Source organism: Oryza brachyantha, chromosome 1 (assembly GCF_000231095.2).
Source record: "Oryza brachyantha chromosome 1, ObraRS2, whole genome shotgun sequence".
In the NCBI taxonomy this organism is placed as follows: Eukaryota; Viridiplantae; Streptophyta; class Magnoliopsida; order Poales; family Poaceae; genus Oryza; species Oryza brachyantha.
This window is the reverse complement of record NC_023163.2, coordinates 8,425,294-8,435,257: the sequence shown is the minus strand read 5'-3', so window position 1 is coordinate 8,435,257 and position 9,964 is coordinate 8,425,294.

Sequence of the window (9,964 nt, the reverse complement as noted above, 5' to 3'; positions counted from 1 at the left end):
CTCCTCTCTGCACCTGCGCGTGTGCAGATTTATGCGCTGCCCATTTATAAATTACTAGAAAGACCACGCGGCTTTGCCGCTAGTAACTACGCAGGAACATTTTTTTCAATTATAACCATAAATATGAATTGTTATATGAATTGTTATGAATTATTTTAAATGAAGAAATAAAGCGTTCTTGCTGCTACTAAATGAGTTTGGGCAAATTTAATTTATTCATAATTTTTATTATAAATAGATATAGATAAATTATTTGTTTCTTGGCACGTAGAATCAAGAATGATCTTGGAAAAAACACATTATTAGATTGTTAAGTCAGTGATATTTTAACACCGGCAACAACGAATGAACCGATGTCGATAGATACATCAGCAATAGTATGATTTAGAAGTGTACGTGAGACAAACATGATGTGCAAAAAAATATAAACTTTTTGGATAGGAGTAGTGCTCTCTGTCTGTTCTAAGTCTTTTTTTTTTTATCTCAACCAATTAGAGGGGTCATTATTTGGTTTTTAGGAAAAAAATGAACAGTATATTTTAAAAAAAATAATTTGTGAATAAAATGTTTAAAACGTTTTCAAAGATTATTTCATGATTGCGTAGAAATATAGAAACTGTTTTGCAAAATAACCACCAAATTTTTTTCTCTCACAATTGCTTAGGAATGAATTGAACAATATAAAAGTAGCTTAAGTCTATCTGACACTACTCCTAAATTGCAGCTAACAGTGGTACATTTTTTTTTAAAAAAATATGCATCTAAATAAAATTTTTAATTTCCATGTAGTTCAATATTTTCTATAAATCATATTAAAATTTTAAAGAAATATGCATCGGCGAGTGAAGATGGCCGATGGCCCAAGTCAGCCCAGCGAGGGCAGCCTGCAGGTCGGCCAGCTTGGGCTTGACCATCGTGGCAGGCAAAACGGTGAAGGGGCTGGGCGATGGGTCGTGCCACGTGGCACGCTTCACTGGCCGAGAAAGTGCACATAATTAGTATATAGAGATACTCCGTAGTTTTATTCAGACAAGAGAAATTTTACTGTTCTTCAGAAGTGGGGCGAGTACTAAAATTTTAATATATCTGAGTATCAAGTATCTAAAAGATATTAAAGTTTTATCGCATGTCAAGTTTGACGACAGAAAATAGAGCATTTATCTTCCTAAGGGCATCCACAATGTGCATATAAAGTGGATAGTAAGGAAAAAAATAGTACTAGTATATATTATGGCAGTAGTAAATAGTTAATACCGGTTAATATGCTTACTACTTACTCGTAAGGAATAAATAAATGATTTCTCTCATCTTTCTATCTTAGGCTAGTAATGGTGAGGTCTAGCTTACTACCTACTTTTGTTCTTTCATCATCATTATGACTACAACAATAACTAACACACACTGACGCAAAACCCACCCTTATTTACAAAATTGGTAGTAAACATCGGCGATGCCCTAAGGGCGAAAAAATTACGGAGAAGAGAGAAGAGAAAAGAAAACTGGGGTAGTGTTTACTAGTAAAATAGGTATAGAAAACGTATTAATAGATTAGTATATGATTAATAAATTATTAATTATAAAGAATTAAGAAAATAAATTAATTTGATTTTTAATGTATCTTTTTAATAGAAATTTTTCGTAAAAACACACCATTTAGCCGTTGAGACAAATATGCCCGTGGAAATGAGTAAATCTTGTTTACCTACTTCGCCGAACGAATGCGGCCTGATTCCATTTCCCCGTTTATCTTGTAAACTGTGAGTCTATTTTGACAGTGAGTCTTGTCTTGCTTTGAACAACAATATTTTCTTTATAACCTAACTACTTAACGCTTGATTTGTATTATTAGCTAAATAACCCATCTTGTAATGACATCGATCAAATAGTTGTAACAGCTTGGAGTAGAAGAATTGGTCTTTACCGCCTATAAAACTAAGGCCTTGTTTAGCTACTAAATTTTTTTTTTCAAAAACATCCCATCGAATTTTTAGATACCTAAATAAAGTATTAAACATAGATGACCCAAAAAAACTAATTACATAGTAGAAGAAAATCTTGAGACGAATCTTTTGAGCCTAATTAGCCCATAATTAGCCATAAGTGATACAGTCACCAATATGTGCTATGAATTAATTAGGCTCAAAAGATTCGTCTCGTAGTTTCTAGACTAGCCATGAAATTTGTTTTTTCATTCGTGTCCGAAAACCCCTTCCGACATCCGGTCAAACATTTGATATAACACTTCTCCCAAAAATTTTCTCAATCTAAACACCACCTAAGGCCTTGTTTAGTTCCCAATTTTTTTCCAAAAATATAACATCGAATTTTTAAACACCTAAATAAAGCATTAAACATAGATGAACCAAAAAACTAATTACACAATTACACAGTTATGGAAGAAATCTTGAGACGAATCTTTTGAGCCTAATTAACTATGATTAGCCATAAGTGCTACAGTAACTAACATATGCTAATGACGGATTAATTAGGCTTAAAAAGATTCGTCTCGCGGTTTCCAGGCTAGCCATAAAATTCGTTTTTTCATTTATGTCCAAAAACCCCTTTCGACATCCGGTCAAACATTTAACGTGACACTTCTACCAAAAATTTTCTAAAATCTAAACACCCCCTGCTATCAAAGTGCAAAAGCACGCGAACAAGTCTTTCCCTCCACTGTTCGTCACCACTCACCACGAAAGCACGAAGCTTAGTACCTAAGCAAGATTTGGGTGTCGCTGTGACTCATGACAATGACTTAAAGTTGTACTGCTCCTAAACAATTATTGGACCGGGGGATACATGCATAAGTTGACTTGTCCGCTCTAAAGTCAGTCAAGAAAATTTGTGATTCATCCTGGCCTGTATCTCTTCTTTTCGCTTATAATTATATTTATAATTTAGACTTTAATTTTAACCTTAAATTTAGAGTTAATTTTAAGATTTTTCATCATACCTTATTTTTAGCTTTGCTTTTAGATCGTTAAACACACACACATATATATATATATATATATATATATATAAATTTTATTTATAAATTATTATTTTTTTAAGTGTAACGTTTGGCTTAAGAAATGAAACAATGGCCCTTGTTCTTCCATGCATCCATATGTATATATGTCCCATGCAAACAAATCAAACACCAAGACAAACAGAGAGACTGACAGAGACTGGAGTAGTGCAAGGAGTTTCCGGGAATGAACTTATAAATAAACGAAGGACGTGTCATAGCCGGCACATGTGAAAAATTCGATGGCGGAACGGATGTCCGTAATTGACTACGAAAGAGATGACTAGCAGCGTCAACTTCTATACACTAAACGTCTGAACCTGAAATGATAAAAATTCTCAGTTGCATCAAAGTTGATCCCATCTTATTTGCATTCATTCTTTCGCTGACATGTGGCTCATCATGGTTAAAAAAAAAGAGATCACCTGCATCTGATGCATCAGAACAAATAAATAAGTACAGATATCTAAATCCATTCTATTTAAATGGGAGCTAGCTAACAGACTAACATTGGATATCTTTGTCTTCCCATCTGGAGGATCAGCAGGGGTGATTTTATTAGTGTATGCACACCCAGGGGTGATTGTTTGCATATGAAAAACAATTTATAAATAATATATATATATATATTTTTAGTTATCTAAAAGTTAAGGCTAAAAATAAACTTTGATAAAGCCCCCAAATCAAATTTAAATATAAGATTAAAATTTCAAATTTTATCTTATAAACATAAGAATAAACGAAAAGATTGCATACGTAGTTCCTGGCCCCACTTAGCACATTGCTAGAAAGTTTCAGCACTAAGCAATCACGTGTGTTCATATTTGGGTGTGTGTCCCTTTAATGGGATGACACTTATGGACTTACATTCTTATTGTTGGAAATTTTCTCTCATTTTTACTGAATTGTCAAAAAAGCTATTATATCCATTTCAGGTTATAAGATGTTTTGATTTTTTTTAGTTTTATACACTTTATATATATAGTAATAAATATATACGTACGTACGTACTTACATACATAGAGTAAGTTAGTGTGCGTATTTGCACTTGTATTTTTAAAAATCAAATTTTTCAACAAATTCTAAAAAAACTACAATTATTCAAAAACATTTCTATTTGGAGAGTTACAAAGCCTTGTTTTCCAAATGTTTCATTCAAAAACTTAGAATAATACTTTCAGTTGGTAAAACACTTCATCGAAAGATAAAAGAATTTATATCAATAAAATTTCAAGTGCTTAAAAATTTTATATTAACAAAGTTCCATGTATAGGTGAAAACCTTTTGTCCTTAAGAATTAAATATGCACTTTCTACTCAATTACTGTTTCAAATTGTGGAATATATATACTAGGGGTATCCGTAGACTACATGTATACATACAGTCGTAGGGGTACCGAATAGAAAGGAGATTATATCTGTATGGTATCAACCGGAGTTTGGTTACGGCTGGATTGCATGCCGCCTATACTGGATCCGAGTTGTAACCGAATTAGGATAGATGTTAGTCTCATCAGATTATGACTCTATCTATAAGCCCTATCCCCCACTATATAAGGGGGATAGGGACACCCCTCATGGGGACGGCCAGACAGACGGCATATTCAGATCGGCTATCTTCTAGTTGATCTGCCCATAATCCAATACAATTACCAAGCAGTAGTAGGGTATTATCTCGCTAGTTGAGAGCCTGAACCTGGGTAACCCTGTGTCTTCATCCTAACCATCGATCTTTACGCCTCGGTAGCCACCCCATATATATTGCTAACATCCAAATCGTCGACAGTTGGCGCGCCAGGTAAGGGAAGCTACTCTGAGGTCCTCGACGAGATCAATGGACCCAAACTCGAAGATCATGAAGACAAAGTTTGTCCCAGGGCAAACCTTCAAGTTTGGCGGCATCAGATTCCTCGCCGATCAGGGTGGTGCGCTTTGCTACACGTGTTCAGATTCATCTGGGCCTGAGGAGGAGGTTTGTTGTCACGCCCAGAAATTTACACCAAATTTTTGAACAATAGCATGCATTAAATCTCGGTCCAGGAATCAGCCCGAGTACACACTATGACAAATTAATACACAGTTCCACGACTTAAAAAACAAATAAAAACAATTATCTATCGAAATGCAGCGGAAAAAGAAAACAAGACTAGACCATCTAATCTTCAACTTCAGCTAGCAAAGACGGCTCCACACCACAGGCATTCTTGACGGCGGACTGAACCTCACTTCAACCTTCGAAACAACCTTCTTCTGACACAGGCTCTGGCACTTGCTCTGGTGGGGGAAAAATTAAGCAAGGCTGAGTATAAACCACCATACTCAACAAGCAACACCCAAGAGAGGGAGAATAATGAATGCAATAGGGTATCAAGGGATAGGCTAAGGTTAAATTGCACAAGGCTGCAGTAGTTTAGCAAAACAGTAAATAAAATAGACTGAAATAAAAGTAAAGTAAACATTTAAAATAATCATCCACTGTCCAACGTTACACCACGTTGCAACAGGCCCAAACCACTGTCGAACGTTACACCACATAGCGACAGGGTCAACCCTCTGCCCAACGTTAAACCACGTTGCGACAGACCCAAACCACTGCCAACGTTACACCACGTTGCGCAGGGTCAAACCAGTTCCAAGATTAATCAGGTTATTAATGGTTCAACTAATCCCAGTGAATCTGTCAGTTCGCCCAATAACCGCGGGCACGGCTATTCGAATAGTTTTACTCTGCAGAGGTGTACAACTTTACCCACAAGACATGGCTACCAAGCATGTTACCATGCCCCAACGTATCACCACGATACCTCAGTACGGAAACCATGATAAGACCTTTCACCTAACCCTCCCTAGACAATCGCACCACACTTCAGGTTTCACCCCCTCCTTTACACCAAGTCGGGCAGTCCCCTCTTGTGCCTTGGTAGATCCGGAAGCAGCAGAGGCTTTCGTTACACCACGATTGCCCGTCCATACTCCATCACGCCTACCCTTGCCTCGGTACGTCGAATAGGGACAAGCTAGATTACGAGTCTCACCGTTGCCCATTCTGGCTTGTGGTTAGTACGTGTAAGACCTTCAGGGTTTCCTGAGAACCGGTCCTTAATTGCCATGGGTGCGACTCTCAAAACCATGCACCCACAGCCCACCATAAGCAATATTTTAGTTGTATTAATCCTCAACGGGATATTAATAATGATAACAACCATTAAAGGTGTATCAAAGTCTAATCAATAATTAAATAAGAATTGGTGAGCTGGTTGAACTAAGCATGGCTAAGCATTGACTAACCCTAAATCTAGTCAAATTAACCCTGGGATGACAATAATAAATGGGGATCAACGGGTATAAAGGTAATTGCCCAATAGATAAATAAAGTAAATAGATTTGCATAAAACAATGCATGTTTGAATGTAAAAGCAGGGGATTTTATAATCATAGGTTCAATATGATCAAAGAAGGGTGCCACTTGCCTTGCTTAGACCCAAGAGGAACTTCGGCGACGACTTCGAGAACGAAAGGCGCTGCGACGGGGTCAAAACCTACGACAAACAAGGCAAAACAAGAAAAACAGGCTATAAAACTACTGAAACAGAGAAAGAAACTATTTTTAATGGATTCTTGGCATTTTTCTGAATTTAATGAAACTTGAATGGGCCTAAACGGAGACTAGATGAATTACTTATGAATTTTAGAAGTTTTCTGGGTTTTTTAGCTAAACAGAAAAGTTCTAAATCAATTATTGCGCAATTAATGGGGCTGCTGACGTCAGCGAGGAGAGAGGAGCTGACGGCTGACAGGTGGGGACCACCTGTCGGTGAGAGAGAAGGGAAGGGAGAGACTAACACGCGGGCCCGGGGAGGAGAGAGGAAGGGAGGGCGCGGTGGCGACTGACGAGTGGGCCCCGTCGGTCAGCGAGAGGGGAACAGAGGGGGAGGGGAGAGCGCGGCCGGCGGCGGGAGCGGCGTCGCACGGCGGCGGCGCACGGCACGGCGACGACAGCGCGACGGCGACAACCGGCGACCAGCGACGACCGGCGACCAGCGACAACGCGCGGCGGACAACCGAGACGGCGGCGCACACGGCGCAGCCGAGCAAGGCGGCGGCAGCGGACTGGCGCGACGACGACGGCCGGGCGCGAGAGTGGACGCGGACGGGCGCGGATGGCGGCGGCTTGACGACAGCCTCGCGAGGGCGACGACGACCGCAGCAGGCGACGGCGAGGAGGAGCTCCGCACCTGTCTGGCGACGGCGTGCGGCTCAGCGGCGGTCGGCCGGAAAGGGAGAGAGTGAGGGGAGGTGAAGGGAGACGCTCACCGGCGGCGGCGAACGACGACAGCGGCGGGAGGGAGAGACGATGACGGACGCCGGAAGCGAGGCCTGGCGACCGCGCGATGACGGTGACGAAGGGCGGAGATGCGACGGCGAGCCATGGCGAGACGGCGGAGAGCGGGCTCACCGGGGTGGCGCGGCGGCGACGGCCGATGCGACGAGATCGACCAGCGCCGGCCGACGGCGGCGCGGCGGCGCTGTGGAGTGGCGGCGCGAGCGGGTGCGGCCAGAGGAGCTAGACGGGAGCTCGAGGGAGGAGCGAGGTGGCATCGGCCAAGCAGCGACGCAGCTTGGCGGCCGAGCGGCGGACGCGACCGGAGCGGCGGCGCACGACGATGGCGCAACCGGAGCAGTGGCGCATGGCGGTGACGGCGAACGGCACGGCAACGACGGCGCGACGGCGGGCGGGCGCGGGAAGCGGCCATGCGCGAAGGCGCGGGTGGCACGAGGACAGCGTGACGACGGCGGAGCTGGGCGACGGTCTGGCAGGGGCTACCGGCGACCGGCGGAGTCCGACGACGACGGCGCTGGGGAGAGCTCGGCGTCGATGATGGGGGTAACGGGAGAGGGAGAGGGGAAACGCTCACCAACGGCGACAGGGATGGCGGCGCGTCGGCGAGGGCAAGGCGGAGGTGATGACGCAGACGCGCGGTGGCTGGCGACGCGTGGTGACGAGATCGGCGAACGACGGCGAGGCGGCGAGGTGCTGCGGTGGAGAGGTCGGAGGAGCGGCGACGGGCGCGAGGCGTCCACTGGCGGCGACGAGAGCCGGGGAAGGGTTGGCGACACCGAGGCGGAGGCGATGACGCGGCTGGACGGCGACGACCGGCGGCTGGCGACGAGATCTACCGGCGGCGAGATCTACCGGCGGCGGCGAACGACGACAGCGCGGCGGCGGCTCGGGCGGAGGCGGAAAGTGGGCGACGGCGCGCGGCGGCTCGGGATTTATAGAGTGGCGGCGCCGGCTAGGGCGGGCGGAGGTTGGAGACCGAGTCGGGCGCGACGCGGTCTCGGCAGCGGCCGTTGCGGCGACGGCGGTTGCGACAGCGGCGCAGAGTCGGACTCGGCGCGGCGCGGCGTGGGCACGGGCGCTGGCGGGGAGGTGGTCACTGACAGGTGGGCCCCACCTGTCAGTGGCGCGAGGGGGAGGGAGGCGGTGCGGACTCGCGGGCGTGGGCGACGCGGCTAGCTGGGCCGGGCGGCGGCCCAGGCGGGGGCGCGCGCGGGGCGGGGGAAGCGGCCGGTCGGCTGGGCCGGCCCGGGAAGGAAAAAAAAGAAAAAGAAAAAGGAAAAAGGAAGAGGGACGAAAATTGGACTTCAGCCCAATTTGAGAAGGAAGGGAAAAAGAGAGGAAAAAGGAGGGAAAAAGGAAAACCCCACTTTTGCCGAGTTTTAAATTAATTTGTTTGATCAAATTTTATACTTCTGCAATTTGAATTTAAATCCAGTTAGTCGATTTGGAACCTCGATTTAATCAAATTAATTCCTTTTAGAGGGATTTTTCCTGAGTTAATTAAACCAATTGTTATTTACGGATTTCTTTTCACGATTTTAGGCTTGGGATAAAACTCCGGGCGTGACATTTGTCGCTTCGGACCAGACAACTCGGTGTTGCTTCAAGATGAGATCCAATCTAGATCTCACCACACCAAGCCGCAGTCTCCTGAGTCGGCACTTCCGCCGCTCGGGATTGAGGTCAATGCAAAGCCAACTGCTCAAGTTGCCGCATCAGACACCTACAGCAGCTTGGGAAGCTTCGTTCCCCCCCAGAGAGGTCTTCACCATCACTCAAGGAACAATGAACGAGGCTGAGAAGAAGCGGCAAGAGTTGCAAGCAGCCAAGCTGACCAGAGGACAGCGGCAGGAAGACGAACGTCATCGACTTGGAGACGAAGCCAGATGCCAACGCGAGAATCAATCTCTTGAACAACTAAGGAGCCAGTCGGGCAAAGTGCAGCACGATCTACTCCACACCTGGGTTGAGGGGCATGCAGTTTTTAAGACCCCTCGACAAAACGTCCAAGCGACGGCGGATCTACTCGGCGACGTCGTTCAGCAGCTACCTCAACAAGATATACTGATGGTTGAAACCATCACCAAGATCAAGGCAATGGTGACTACAACTGCGATCCAATACTCATTGCAACGCAACTCGGGAACACCACCGATACGGTCGGAGGCTCAGTCGTCTAGGTCACTCCGATCTAGATCGAACGTTTCCAAACGACCATCCGGATCTCGGCCACCGACTAGTAACAGATCGCGTCGAACATCTCCTGACATAGAGCAGAGGAAAGACACAGCAAGTAAGTAACGTCGCCTCAATGACGAAATCCGCCGACTGGATAAACGCCAAGACCTTGAGGCCGAGAAGAAGCGTGTCTACCAGGAAGATAGCTTCAACCTCCGCCGGAAGATCAGACGCCAACGTCAAGCCTGCCGGGAAGGTCGTTGTCGGGACCACGAACAACGGAGCCATAGTCGGGGGTCTAGGCATCGGTCACCCGAGAGCTCAGACACCGACATGGTCGACGGTGTAGCGGCCTTCACCAAAAACTTGAGCCAGCTTACTTGGCCGACTGGTTTCAAGCCGACTGGTATCAAGAAGTACGACGGCTCCACTGAC